At 34.8% G+C, this 15,421-nt stretch overlaps 1 pseudogene; it reads left to right on the top strand.

Annotated features, from left to right (window-relative positions):
• Positions 1 to 8,211: 8,211 nt before the first annotated feature.
• On the top strand, positions 8,212 to 13,016 carry LOC112997872 (signal recognition particle receptor subunit alpha-like; annotated as a pseudogene).
• The last annotated feature ends 2,405 nt before the right edge of the window (positions 13,017 to 15,421 follow it).

The raw sequence follows: 15,421 nt of genomic DNA, 5'->3' as shown, positions 1-15,421 counted from the left end.
ACAAAATTTATACCTCAAATGAGGTCTGAACTTTGAAGTCTAATTTCTCAAATGATCAAAGTTGAAAAAATGCACACACAAGGCCTCTATTTATAGCCTAAGTGTCACATAAAATTGGAGGGAAATTTGAATTTCTATTCAAATTTTACTTGAATTTGAATTTGAATTTGTGGAGCCAAAATTTCACTAATTATGATTAGTGAATTTCAACTATGGTTCAACCCACTAATTCAAGATCAAGTCCAAGATTCTCCACTAAGTGTGTTAGGAGTCATGAGGCATGTAAAGCATGAAGGACATGCACAAAGTGTAACTATATGATGTGGCTATGGGGTGTAACATGTAAATGCTCACCTCCCCCTTAGTGGTGTTGGGTATGTTAGAGTAGGGTAAGGTCTGAAAACCCTTTTCTTGGGCATCTTCCCATGAGGGAACATGGTTCCTCTCCAACTCAATGAGTAGTGCTACAAGTATAGAAAAATATGAGACAAACCTTTTGTAAAAGTTTGTTATGTCATGGAAGCCCAATATTTCCCTTATACTTGGTGGAGTGGACCACTCAGGAATGTCCTTTATTCTCTTAGGGTCCGTGGGAATCCCTTGATCACTATTTAAAAAATTAAGGAAAGTAATGCAATAAAACATACCCTTTTTTGTATTTTCATGTTGATTACTCCTACCAAAAAGTACGACAAACCTAAGAAGGTGTTCCAAATGAGCACCTAGGTTTGTATTAAAACCAAAAATAAGAAGAAACCTACCTAATGAGTCCCTATGCATGCGACTCATGAAGATGTTGGATGCATGGGTAATTTTGCAAAAGAGGGTTGCACCACTCAACACATTCATCATACCACTTATCATAGGGATTTTGTGCCTCATAATACCTATTTTAGGCACCAACAAAGCACAAGGATTTAAGCATTTAAAAATCAAACCCTTATCCAACAACTCCTTTACTTGAGGAATAACCTCAAGCTCAAGAGGTATGATAGTGCTAACAAGTGTTCTTTTACAAAGGAGAAGAAGTGGAGGTTGTCTAAGAAGGGAAGTTTCTTTAATGTCTGTCTTTATTGCAAAATGACTTTCCTTCTTAGCTAACCTCTTGGAGGAGACACTTACCTCCTATCGCAACCTACTCTATGACGGGATGACAAAGGCAAAAATAGATAAGCCAAAGCATTCGTCTCCAAGGGAGAAAACGAGTGGAGTCGCCACCAACGTTTATTCGAGGAAAACGCTAGAAAAACCAAAAAGAGGTATGCAAATATTGAAAAGAAGGGTTCGGGAGTTGCTTACGCATGGGGAAGGTATTAGCACCCCACACACCTGTCACAAGGGATGACAACCTTTAATCAAATGTGCATGATGCAATCATACCCCCCAAGGGTATTGGATAGAAGACTCCAAGAGGATTGGGCTAGAGCTGCTAAAGAAGGCCCTGGGGTTCTCATGAACCTCAGGGTAGATTTCTGAGCTCATGGGCCAAGGTTGGGTCCACTCTTCTTTGTAAATATTAGAATAGGTTTTTCCTTCTTTTGGGCCTTGTATTTTGACCATTCTAATAGTATAGGGTTTTAGCCTTGTATTTCAGGGCATTTTGAGTAGTCTTTGTAGTAGAGACTTTTTTTATTTTCATGTATTTTGGCATGAGGGTGAACTTAGCTATTATAGGGGGTGTGTAGCTAAGCTCTAGCTTCTCATCTCAAGGAGGTGAGCTTAGCTATTAGAGAGGTGTGTGTAGTTAAGCTCTAGCTTCTCTAGGAATCTTCTCAAGGAAGCTTCTCAAAGAAGTTTCTCAACAAAGCTTCTCAAGGAAGCTTCTCAAAGAGGTGAGCTTAGTTATTAGAGGGGTATGTGTAGTTAAGCTTTAGCTTCTCAAGAAAGTTTCTCAAAGAAGCTTCTCAAGGAAGTTTCTCAAGAAAGCTTCTCAAGGAAGCTTCTTAAGGAAGTTTCTCAAGGAAGCTACCTAGGCTATAAATAGAAGTATGTGTAACACTTGTGGTAACTTTGATGAATGAAAGTCTTATGAGACACACTTCAAAGTTCCACTTCTCTCCCTCTTTTATTCCATCAATTTCGTGCTCCCCCCTTCTCTCTTTCTTTTCCTACATTAAAGCATCCTCTTCAAGCTTCTTATCCAAGTCACATTCTTATTGGTGAAGCTCCTTCTTCCATGGCTTATTCCCTTGTGGATGGTGCCTCCCCTCTCCTCTTCTCTTTTGCCTTCCGCTGCATCTCCATGGTGGAAATTCATCATTAAAGGACCTCATTGAAGCTCAAAGATCCAGCCTCCATAGAAGCTCCACAAGCAAGCTTCCATCAGTGCATAACGTGACTTCAAAAGTATTTGCTTTTCCCTTTTTATATTTTTATATTTTTTTGGGTTCGACAAGGGTTGATGCAATCCTACCCCGCAAGGGCATTGGATAGAAGACTCCAAGAAAATTGAGCCAGAGATGCAAGAGAAGGCCCTAGAGTTCTCATGAGCCTTAGGGTAGATTTCGGGCTCATGGGCTAAGTATGAGCCCACTTATCTTAGTACATATTAGATTAAGGTTTCATTATTTTTGGGCCTTGTATTTAGGGCTCAATAATGTAGGTAAGGTACCCTAGAAATGTAGGATTTTTCAGCCCTTGTATTTTAGGGCACCTAGACTAGTTTTTGTATTAGGGGTAGTTTTGTAATTTCACATGCATTAAGTGAATATTTGATGTGTGTGTTAGAAAATAAATTTAATTGAATTGGGAGAATCCCAATCCAATTAAATTTTAGAGGGGGGGGGGTGAGCATTTGCTTGCTATACCCCATTGCCACATCATATAGTCACACTTTGTGCATGTGCTTCATGTTTTACATGCCTCATGCCACCTAAGCATACTTAGTGGAGAATCTTGGACTTGATCTTGAATTTAGTGGGCTAAACCATAGCTAAAATTCACTAATCATAATTAGTGAAATTTTGGCTCCAAAGTTTGGCTCCACAAATTCAATTTCAAATTCAAGTGAAATTTGTATAGAAATTCAAATTTCCCTCCAATTTTATGTGACACTTAGGCTATAAATAGAGGCCTTGTGTGTGCATTTTTTTCAACTTTGATCATTTGAATATTAAACTTCAAATTTCAAAACTCATTTAGAGCACAAAATTCCGTGCTCTTCTCTTCCTCTCCCTTCATTCATCTCCTTCTTCCTCCAAGCTCTTATCCATTCCGCTGCCATTCATCTTCCAAGAAGCAAAGGAATCCATTGATGAAGAAGATCCTAGGCCTACAAGCTCCAATGGACTTTACATCAAGGGTGTTGCCCTTGCTCCTATGTATCCTCAGGTGCAATGAGGAATTGAGACCTACGTAGTTCTTTAAGTCTAAATGTTTGTGTGTTAAATTGATTTTTTATGTTTTTGAAAGATTCATTTTAACTGCGAACAAAAAGTCGTTTAAGGCGTTGGACCTTGACACGATGTTTTAAACTTTGAAAAAGCGGAGAGAATCATTTAAGGCGTTGGCCCTTGAAATGATCTCAAGTGATAGTTGATAAAAAGAAATTAGTTGGTTTTATCTTGGTTTTGTTTATTAACTTTCAATCTTTTTAAAGACAACTTTACAACACTTAATGATCGGTTAAGATTGAACTTTACAAAGAAAAAGAGACTGACGATGATAGATGGAGGAGACGAATGTGCACAAAACAACATGGGGGACCCCTAAGGGTACATAGATCACATTCAATCCTCAAAAACAAAACTAACCGACAGTCGCATGAAGAACACCGAATGAGGAACGATGTAGAGATTGATCACAGTCGCGATTCAGCAATGCCTCGACTTCGTTTCCTCTTATTTATTATTCTTCTCTATTAACTCTCTCAATTCCCTCAAGTACTTAACCTTGGAACCCCTCCTCAGCCTCCTTAGCATGCCTATTTATAGGAAAATGGGCACTTGGGGCAAAGGCAGCTCGCCCAGGTGAGTTGGAGCTCGCCCAGGCGAGCTGATGCTTACTCCTGAAGTAACTGGCTCACCCAGGCGAGCTGGTTACTTCACCTTGAAGTCTTTTAGGGGCCCAGGCGAGCTAGAGGCTAGCCTGGGCGAGCTAAGGTCCAGGAACCTCCATAAAAGACCCTTTTGCCCCTTCTTTTTGGTATCTTTCGTATTCTTGATCAAAACACTGAATGATCATCTGTTTTGTACTGTAACTGGCATTTAACACCGTAAATCGACTAGCAAGGATCAAAAGATCAATGAACGATATTCCCCGGATGAAATTAGGGTATGACAGTTTCCCATCTTTACTTATCTTTTATTGGAAATAAAAGGGAAGTAAAGATAAGGACACTAATTTTGTTCGAGTGACCTTGCTATTCGACTGGGCAACTTGCGAAAACCAAGGAAAAAAAACTATAAACAAAAGGACATTGAAGTCCTATAAAATGTAAAAAGGGAGGACATAGAAGTCCTATAGAGCAGAAGACATTTGAAGTTCTTTTTTTTTCCAAAGCGTAGAAATAGAGGACGTTGAGTCCTAAGAAGCACAAAGACAAGGACATTGAGTCCTATAAAAGACAGAAGATCTTGAAGTCTTATAAAGTGTAAAAAATAGAAGACATTGAAGTCTTGTAAATGTAAAAGACAGAAGACATTGAAGTATTTGAAATGTAAACGAAGACATTGTAGTCTTTGAAAGCATAAATGATTGAAGACATTGAAGTCTTTGAAATGTAAATGACAGAGGACTTTAAGTCCTATGAAAGCATAAAGATAGAGGACTTTGAGTCCCATGAAAGATAAAGGCGAGGACTTTGAGTCTTATGAAAGATAAAAGTGAGGACTGAGTCCTATGAAAGATAAAGGCGAGGACTTTAAGTCCTGTGAAAGATAAAGGCGAGGACTTTGAGTCCTATGAAAGATAAAGGAGAGGACTTTGAGTCTTGTGAAAGATAAAGACGAGGACTTTGAGTCTTGTGAAAGATAAAAGTGAGGACTTTGAGTCCTGTGAAAGATAAAGTGAGGACTTTGAGTCCTATGAAAGATAAAAGCAAGGACTTTGAGTGCTGTGAAAGATAAAACGAGGACTTTGAGTCCTATGAAAGATAAAAGCAAGGACTTTGACTCCTATGAAAGATAAAAATGAGGACTTTGAGTGAGGACTTTGAGTCCTATGAAAGATAAAAGCGAGGGCTTTGAGTCCTATGAAAGATAAAAGCGAGGACTTCGAGTCCTTTGAAAGATAAAGGCGAGGACTTTAAGTCCTATGAAAGATAATACAAGGACTTTGAGTCCTGTGAAAGATAAAAGTGAGGACTTTGAGTCCTGTGAAAGATAAAAGCAAGGACTTTGAGTCCTACGAAACAAGCCAATAGGTACTAGTACCAAAGGGCTTAACCTTATGCGGAAGCAAGAGGTTGACTCTTTGAGAGGGCGTCTCATCCTAAACTCAAAAGATAGGACATTAGATTTGGGAATTGGGTATATAAAGAGAAATCTATGCACTTATAACCTAACATGATTTTTGGGATGCAAATGCATGCAACCTTCATCTTGAAATGCAGTAAATGTAGGCTTTGTATCTAGTAATGCAAAAGGTTTTGAACCATGAAAATTGTGAAATGCTCATGCCATTCTTCCCTATTCTGGTGACCTTAATTGTTTTCTTTTTTCTTCCTCCCTTTTTTTTGTATGAAAAAACACAAATTGACTGTCTCTTTCTAAAAGATGTGATAACTCATACAACCTCATCCTCTCTTCGGCAAATCTCTTTGGGGACTCCCTTAGAGTGTATGTTTTGTTTGATTTAGTCACTTGACAATTTTGGAGTGATGTCAATGGAGTTGTTTGACATTTAATCAATCAACCAAAATATTGATCCTAGGGTTTTCCCTTTTCTTTTTAAAAACTTTGATTATTTTGAACAACAACAAAACATAAGGCTTTGGGATCGATCGCACATACAATGGAAGGATGGCAATGGATGGTTACACTTTGGTGTATTACCAAATGAAACTTTCCTGACTTAAGATTATAGAGTGATGCCAAGGGTTTGTCGATCTCACTGAAACTTGATGACATGGGTTGATCCCAAAAGAACTTATACAACAAAGGCCACCCTTGGATTCAAAAGGAATCCTAAGGAGTCGGCATGAGCGACTAACATCAGATGTACCCTACTATCACAATTGTCTTTGGGCATTTTCCACGAGCTCCGGGTCGAATGAGTTTTCTTCTCAAATGTGCAAGTGTGAAACCTCGAGGATTCTCTTTTTCTTTTTATATATATTTTTTCAACAATCACAAGCTTGGGCGGGTTCCATTACAAAATCTAAACTTAAAAGCAAAATTAGTCATTCCTTGATCTACATGGGCTTTATTGGGCTTGTAATATGGTCAGGGGTAAGAGGGCTATGAAAGAAAGGATCAAATAGACTCAAAGAGTGTTTGAAGGTTATATTGAGTAAGAACCTTTAGAGTCTTGCATGTACGTTTGTTCCTTTCAACTCTTGGGTTGAGCTCTACTCCTTTTGTCTTTATACATTAATATTTATTGCACTTTTGTGCCTTCCTTGTAAAATCGGGAGATCTTTTGTCTCTCTTTTTCTTCACTTGCCTTTGGCGGATTTTATTTTCCTTTTTTATGTTGCCCAACTTCATGCAATTGTTGTTTGCATTGCTATTCCCGCCGTCTACAAAGTTTCTCTCAAAGGCAAGTAAAGAAGTCCTCATATAATCTATTACTTATTTCATTCCATCTTATTGCATGAGTGTTTTTAGCTCCTAACTACCTTGCAAGAGGAATTAGAAAGAATGATCAATTCCTTCTGGTGGGGTAGCAAAATTTCCCAATCAAAAGGAATAAACTTGTTGAATTGGGAGAAAACTGTCTATGAAAAAACAATATGGAGGAATGGGTTTTAATCACCTTCATGCTTTTAATCTTGCCATGCTAGGGAAGCAAATTGGTGATTGATGACCAACCACGATACTATTGTTTACAAAGTTTTCAAAGCTAAATATTTTCCTTCTAAGGATTTCTTAACTCCAACATGGGAACAATTCGAGTTTTGTTTGGCATAATATCCACGTTTCATAGGTGGTGTTAAAACAAGGTTTAGAGTGGAGAATTGGAAATGGAAATTCCATAAATGTGTTCAATCACCCTTGGCTGCAATCAAATGACAACTTCCACATTTAGATTCCTTCCATTGAGGGTCTTGAAAATTTGACAATAGGAAACTTCATTGATCACAACTCTAGGCATTAGAAGAAGCATCTTGTTGAATCCATTTTCTTAGTGGAAATCTCTAAATTCATCCAACAAACGCCCTAACTAAACAAGCTTGAAAAGGACAAGCTAATCTAGAAATTTAGCCCAACGAGTATCTATAATGTCATAAGTGCGTATCATGCACTACTGGAAAATATGGATTTAACGTCGACCAGTTAACATCGGTTCTAATGTAAACCCATGTTAACAAAAGTACAATAGCATTTTTGTAAATAAAGTGTCTTCGTTAACATCATTTATTTTATTAACCGATATTGTGAGTTTCCCTTAACATTGGTTATTTTAAAACCAATGTTGTAAGTGCTGAATTAACATCAATTTTTTTAATAAAACCAATGTTATTATTTTTCCCTTAACATCGATTATTAAAAACTGATGTTGTGAATGTATGATTCTATCAAAAGCCATAGAGACACCCATTTGACTCTTTTTATCAAAAGAAAGCAAAGTTGGGGTTTAGAACCCCATTTCTACGTGTCGATCTCCTTGACGGTGCAAGTCTTTCCCTCCCTGACGACACCTTTAACCTCATTGTTCATGCCAAGATCACCATCGAACTTTCCTGCTCCAACATCCTCTTGGTCGCCAACTAGGACCTCTTCCATCATGCTCGACTGCCCCTTCTTCCTCATCTTCCTCGATCATCACGATGGCCAAACCCTCCACTTCCCCACCCCCTCCATGCTCATCTCCCAAATCACCTAAATCTTTGTCAAATGCAGCTTCACCGTGGAAGAATTAGTCACCCTCAATGGGGCCATGGCTCACAATGTTGCCCAGGATGATGCCTCCACCATAGCTAGTAATTTATATGTTTTTTAAATTCATGTTGCTTGAGAAGAGTTGTTGGGGCATGGTGGAAATTTTGCATGAAAATGGCAGAGAAGGAAGTATGTGGGAGTTTTCATGGTTGGAAAGCCATTGACAGTGATGGGTTTTGGAAAATTTGGATTTGAAATGGAGAGGTGAGCAAAAGGGTTGGGCATGCACATGATTGCTCATGACCCCTATGCTCTAGTTGATAGGGCACGTGGTATTGCTGCAACACGAGAATGTCACCATTTCCCCTCATCTTGGAGCTAGCACCAAAGAGGCACGTGTTTGTTTTTACGTTTCTATTATATTAGATGAGATCAATAGATCATCTTGCTTTTAATTCTCTTGTGTATCATCTCCTGACCAATTTTGAATCACCAGGAGGGTGTTGCTATTGAAATAGCAGAGGTTGTGCTAGCATTAAAGGGGGAACTTTTCTAGCTTAGTGAACAATTTTTTTAGACTCTTGATCATTTCATTATGCTTTAGCTTATATGATTCCTTTTTTCTCTCTTATGTTAACTCTTCTCACCTTTCTTTTCAGCCCAAGAAGAGACTCTACAATCTCCACCACCACATACTATAGAATAAAAAAAGGTGTGTTTATCTCTTACTAAGTTTGGAACTGGGTGGGTCTAGCTAATGACTAATACATTGTTGCACTGTGTCTATTTTGTATCTATGTTAAAAGGTATAGAAGGTACATCAGAGACATTGAAGGAAGCATATGATGGGGGAGTGAGCAAAATAGAATCAAGTCCACCAAGTTGTGAGCACAAGTGGGTTGTGTTCCATGTGAAGCCATCCAAGTTCAAAGCACGAGCACAAGGCGCAGCCATTTAGGAATCCAATATGCAAATTATGAGCCCAAGAGTTGGAAATTCCTTACATTAGTTTCTTAATTTATTTTAATTAGAACTCCTAGATATTAGAGTTATCACGGCTTTCATTTATCCATTAATTATTTTCTAATGGTCAATGATGACACAATTTTATAGTCGATAGTCACACTACTAGAAAATATGAGCACCAAGTGTTATGATTTAGCATACCTAACAACTGTTCTCAATAGTGCTTCACAAGTTATGTCAGGTGATTGTTTTCTTTGGCAACTTGAAACATTCATTTTGTAACATATTTTCTCCAGCTCATGAGTGTTTTGATATTGTACCACTAATTCTATTTTTTTTATTTTTTTTAACATTTCCATAGGTATGGCCATTGGAAGTGGATGACAAGTTATGGTTGGTTACATAAACCTGGCATTGTACAAGTAGTGAAATTTATCTTTGTGTGTGTGTGTGTGTGTATTATGCATTTCATTTGCTTTATAGTTTATAAAGGATTGGTGGTGTGGTGTTTGAAAAATGATATATGGATGTGGTGTGCAATTGATTTTTCTACTTTTATGTGAAGATTTTCTTGTTTGTCTCATTGTTTCTACAACATGAGATACCTAGAGAATTAGATTGTTCAAATAATGATTTCTTGTGCTCTGATATTGGCAATAAAAATTATGTATTAAATTTCATTGAACCGAAACCTTAATGATATTTTTTCCACGTGTTATTATGCATCATTTGTGGTAATCTTCTTAAGATACGCATTCATCATCAAGATGCCACGGTAATTAAACTTGTCGTGTTGTTAGGAAATTTAGGAATGGAGTTGGAGTTGGGGACATAAATTGATGGTGGAAAAGGATAAAAGAATGAAATAAATTAAGCTCCATTTTGTAAATCTAGGGAGCTACCCTCTTTCCATTTTCTTTTTATTGGTATCTACTGGTTTGAAGCTTATTGCATTGTTTGCTTGATCAATTGAAAAGCTTTAGTTTTATAACTTTCTACTTTGCAATTTTCATCTATGAACTAAAATGATTAATAAGAATACTCCTCTACATCCTTCTGCTCAGTATTACAGGAAAGGCTAATTTGGAGAAGTCAGATTTGGAGCCAGCTTTGAAAGCTCCAAAGGACAGGCTCATGACCAAGAATGTGGTAAGCATTTACCCTGAACAAAATTAATATGTATATGGTTACCCATTGACTGCCTTTTCCTATTCTCAAGCTTGCTAATTTTGTTTGCATTCTGTGTCTCTTGTAGGCTGAGGAAATAGTTGAGAAACTATATGAGCTTGTGGCAACAAGTCTTAAAGGCAAAAAGCTAGCTTCATTTACAAGGATATCTTCAACAATGCATGTTTGTTCATATCCTTATATTTATGCTTCCATAACATTCATACTGATATGGTTCAAAAATTGAATGCAAACAACAATGGAAGAAGCACTTGTTCGCATTTTAACCCCTAGGCATTCTATTGACATATTGAGGGATGTTCATGCTGCCAAAGAGCAAAGGAAAACATATGTTGTTGTGTTTGTTGGAGTTAATGGAGTTAGAAAATCTACTAATCTAGCTAAAGTAAATAAAAATCATATTATTTTCTCCTATTTATTTAAAATCTTATGTTGGGCTTGCATTTTAACCGGTGGGAGATATTCTATTTTATTTGCAATTGTGTAGGTTTCTTACTGGCTTTTGCAACACAAAGTTAGTGTCATTATGGTTGTTTGTGATACATTTCAATCTAGAGCTATTGAGCAGCTACAAACCCATGCATGTAGACTTTAGGTTTATATTCATTTTACTACTTAAAAATTAATGTGTGTATCATAATCAATTATTGGAAGCATGTTGTCTTATAAAATCTCTTTCTAGATTCCTATATTTTAGAAGGGTTATGAAAAAGATCCAACCATTGTAGCAAAAGAAGTAATTCAAGAAGCTACACACAATGGTTCAAATGTGGTTCTAGTTGATACAATTGGCCATATGCAGGTAACTATTGTAGCTATTGTTATAGTCAAGAGCTTAATGATTTTATGAGAATGTAAATAGTACTAGGGAACTCCAATGATTTGTTATCTCAGTTTATAGCCTTTGCAATCACTTCCCTATTATGAACTTCGTATTTATTTTATGCATATTGGAATAGAGGACCATTCTTGTTTCAAATTGAATGGTTTTGGCTATATTTTTGGATATCAATGATTATGTTTAAACTGTGAAACAAAAATTAGGTCCTAATGAATTAATTATACTGTGCAATTTGAATATTATTATTATTATTTTTAAAATTTTTGCAAAAAGTAACATCGGTTGGTCTATAACCAATTTAGAAAGTGTCTTTACAACATTAATTTTGACCAAAACCGATGTTATAAAGGCACATTCAACATTATTTTTGCCCAAAATGGATGTATTAAGCACATTCAACATCAATTTTGCCAAAAACTGATATTATATACAACTTTCAACATCAATTATTTCAGAACCGATGTAGAAAGCACTTCAGAATATACAATTTTTGCCACATTTCTACATTTGTTTTAGCTAGAACCGATGTAGATAATGATTTTCTACATTGGTTTTAAAACTAATGTTGAAAATGCATACTTTCAATGATGGTTGTCTCAAAATTGATTCTAGAACTGATGTTGAAACTCCTCTAGAATCGATGTTAAAGCCCTTTTATGTAGTAGTGATTACATCATTGTTGGCTCATTGACAAACGTACCAATTTGTACAAGTAGAAATAAAATGGTAAAATCGAGTATCGAATCCACAAGGACTTTGTTTGTACTCGGAGTGTTATATATATATATATATATATATATATATATATATATATATATATATATATATATATATATAATGTTTAAGCAATGTGTGACTCAAATTGAATCTTGCTCATTGATTAAGTACAAATGACAAAGTAATGTGAATTAACTTCAAGCAATGAACATGAACATGAAAGGTTAAGAAAATAAACACTCAGAGTTGTGAGATGGTGTTGGTGACGAGTTATGGAACATGTTGGGGGATCCATTTACCATAACTACTCTTGATGCAATCGTAATTGATATTTCTCTTTTTAACATGAATATGATTATTACCTGCATCTTCTAGCATGCTCTAACCATGATCCCTCAAGTGAGAGAGCTTAAATCACCTAATATTACTCCTAATCCCTTAAGAGTTATATTAAATAATTTGCATTACAAACAAAGATGCATAAACATGTTAAACAATATCACTCTATCCCTAGACATGGATCACCTAAATGTTCTTTCCAAGTTCTTAGCACATAAACATTTTCCAATGTCTAAATCCTAAAATAGTTCATGAAAATGGATGATCAGACCACAAACATGTGAATGAGCAAAGGAAAGAATAATAATATCAACATCATATTAATAGATAGTTTAGAATCATTACATCAAAGAGAGTTTGGATTGCAGAGCTCCCAACAATGGGTGGTTTTAGCTTCTTATTGTCATGAGAAACTTACAAATATAAAAGGTGGAATGAAATGAAGAGAAATGGAGTGAAATGGATCGGCCAGAGCTCTAGAAAGTGATTTCTTTCAACAATGGCTTTTTTGCTTTCATCTGCTTCTTGTTTCCTCTCCTTCAGAAATGGAGTGAAATGGATCGGTCAGAGCTCTAGAACTTTCTTGTACGCTTAGCGTGAAGCTTGTGCTAAGCACACATGTCCAACTGGACTAAGTGAACACGCGTTAAGCAACAAGATGAGCTCTTAGTGTGCTTGCATGTTTTCCAACTCCTCAATGCCTGATCAAAAAGGGTGTTGAATGTCCACCAGGTTGTTGTTTATATTCTCACCACTATGAAAATGAATGACATTTATTTGTTGATTGTTGCAAGGCGAAACAATATTGGCAGACATATGGTCTTTGGTCCATAATAGAAAGTAAGCGTGATGATGTAGAAGGAATTAATGACCTGCGTGATGATGTAGAAGGAATTAATGACCTCCTTTTTAGCTTGATCCAACAATCCCAACCATATATTGCTTCTAAATTGACAGTCACTTTGTGGTCTATATGGAAGTAGCGTAATGACAAGAACTGGAATGAATCAAATGTACCAGCCTCACTTGATATCCCTCTTGCTAATCATTTTTTTGCAGAATAGACGCATGCCAAAAGACCAACCTATATACTCCAAACTCTGACCCCATACGCATCAAAATGTTTGGTCTCCACCTCCAAACGGTTACATTAAATGTAATTTAGATGCTGCGATTTTCAAAGATACACAATCTTTTGGTATTGGGATCTATTTACATGGAATGCATAACAATTTTCTCAAAGCAGCATCCTCATTCTTTAGTGGTATCCTGAAACCTGCAGTTGCAGAATCTTGGGCCATGTTGAATGCTATTCAATGGACCTCACAACTTAGGTATCAAAACATAATTTTTCAAAGATTACGACTTTTTTAAACAAAAACATGATGTGTTTATTTTAATTTTTTTGGGGTCATCATGATATTTATGGAAGGTATATATCCACCAATTTCGTTTATAAATAATCTCTACTAAAAAATTTAGTTGATTATGTTAGTAAAATCTTTCATCTCAATTATATTTTTTTCACAAGAAAAATTGAAGATGAGATTTCACTTTAAAAAAAATTAAATTCAATTCTATTTGAACTAATAACATATTGGTAGTTGAACAATTAATATTTTTTTCACTGAAATAAAAAAAACCCTCATATCAGACACCAATTATATTTTAGATCCGTTATATCAGTATTTTGTAAACTAATCATATTTTAGTCAGCTCGGCCTGATCCCTGGTTGTCTTCTAATAAATTTTGTCTAATCAATTTAGCTTGAAATTCACACACACAATAATTATATTTTAGAACAGACGTCTAATTAATTTAGCTTGATCGAGATTAATTCCTTCGGGTTTCTTGCCCAATTGCAAATGGTTTATATCCCATACATAATTTGATCTTTCTTTGGCCTTTCCATCACCAAATGCAGCATGGTTCCTTATTTGTTGTATGCCCTTACAGTAACGCTTTTAGTATATATGCTATCAGTTTTTTTTTTCTGAGTTAGAAATTAATGTTAGTCGTAATACATGGCTATTGTTAATTCAATAAAATTTCACACAATCTAACAAATTCTCATATCAATGTAGAATTAACAATATGGCATTGTCACATACGCAAATGTTGTACAAAATCTCTATTCTCACCTTTTCCATCTCTATACATAATTTCAACATTGGTATATATATTACTTTTACCAAAAGAAATAACAAAAGGAACAACCATATTTGGCATGCATGTCACGTATACCAAGCATCTCCCATTTCTTTTCTTTTTCATAAATTCTTTTCTTCTTCCCTCCAGCCTTGTGATCAAGGGAGGAACCAAAATCCTTTATAAGTGTTGTGCCGTTGTTAACTTCTCTTTCCAAAAGAAAACTTACTCCATTTATCTTGACTTTGACATGAAATATCCCATCACTGACTTTAATTAAACATGAATATGGATACATGTATTATGCGATTTTTCTAAATTAAATGATTATTTATTATTCCCGTAACTATACTCGTACCTGTCACATAATTTTTAATATAATTTTTTGTTACAATATATACATACATATAACAATATAAGAATTGTTGTTATAGTTTAATTTTTTAATAATATAAATTAATTAGTTTGAAAGTTAAATAATTTAAATTATAATAATATTAATAATTAAGTAGCAGACTTAAAATTATACATGACTAAGGATTAGTGTCATAAACGATGAGTGAAACTTATGAGAATACCTTGAGATTTTGTTGGGAACCAAACCCTAATTAATTAACGTGATTACCATATATATATATATATATATATATATATATATATATATAATTTAATTCTTCACCTTTAAAATCTTTGTTATTTATTATTATTTTACATTTTTTTGAATTAAAATATAATTAATAACTTAATATATAATTTATTGAAAAAGATATTAATAAATAAAAATTAAAAAAAAATAGTGACAAATTATCCATGAATATATCTAAACCTGATAAAATTTGACAGAGATAAAGATGAACATTATAGTTTTAAATTCACTACTTTAATACTGAATATGCACCCACATGTTGGAGGCGGAAACAAAGAAGTCAAACATGTTTTATCCCACCCGTTATCATGGGTAGACACACCTTCAATTAAAACTAAAATTACATATGCATGTATTTATTACTAGATAAAAAAATGATATATATATATATATATATATATATATATATATATATATATATATATATATATATATATATATATAGTATTAATAATAATATCATTAAATTAAAGCTGTGAATATTATTAGTATATTAATATATTATTATTTTTGATAATATTGCAAAATTATATAATTGTTGATATTATATATATATATATATATATATATATATATATTAATTTTCAGTCATG

Source organism: Glycine max, chromosome 9, assembly GCF_000004515.6.
Source record: "Glycine max cultivar Williams 82 chromosome 9, Glycine_max_v4.0, whole genome shotgun sequence".
NCBI lineage: Eukaryota > Viridiplantae > Streptophyta > Magnoliopsida > Fabales > Fabaceae > Glycine > Glycine max.
Note: the sequence above shows the minus strand (reverse complement) of the source record. Positions and strands in the feature narration are given on the sequence as shown.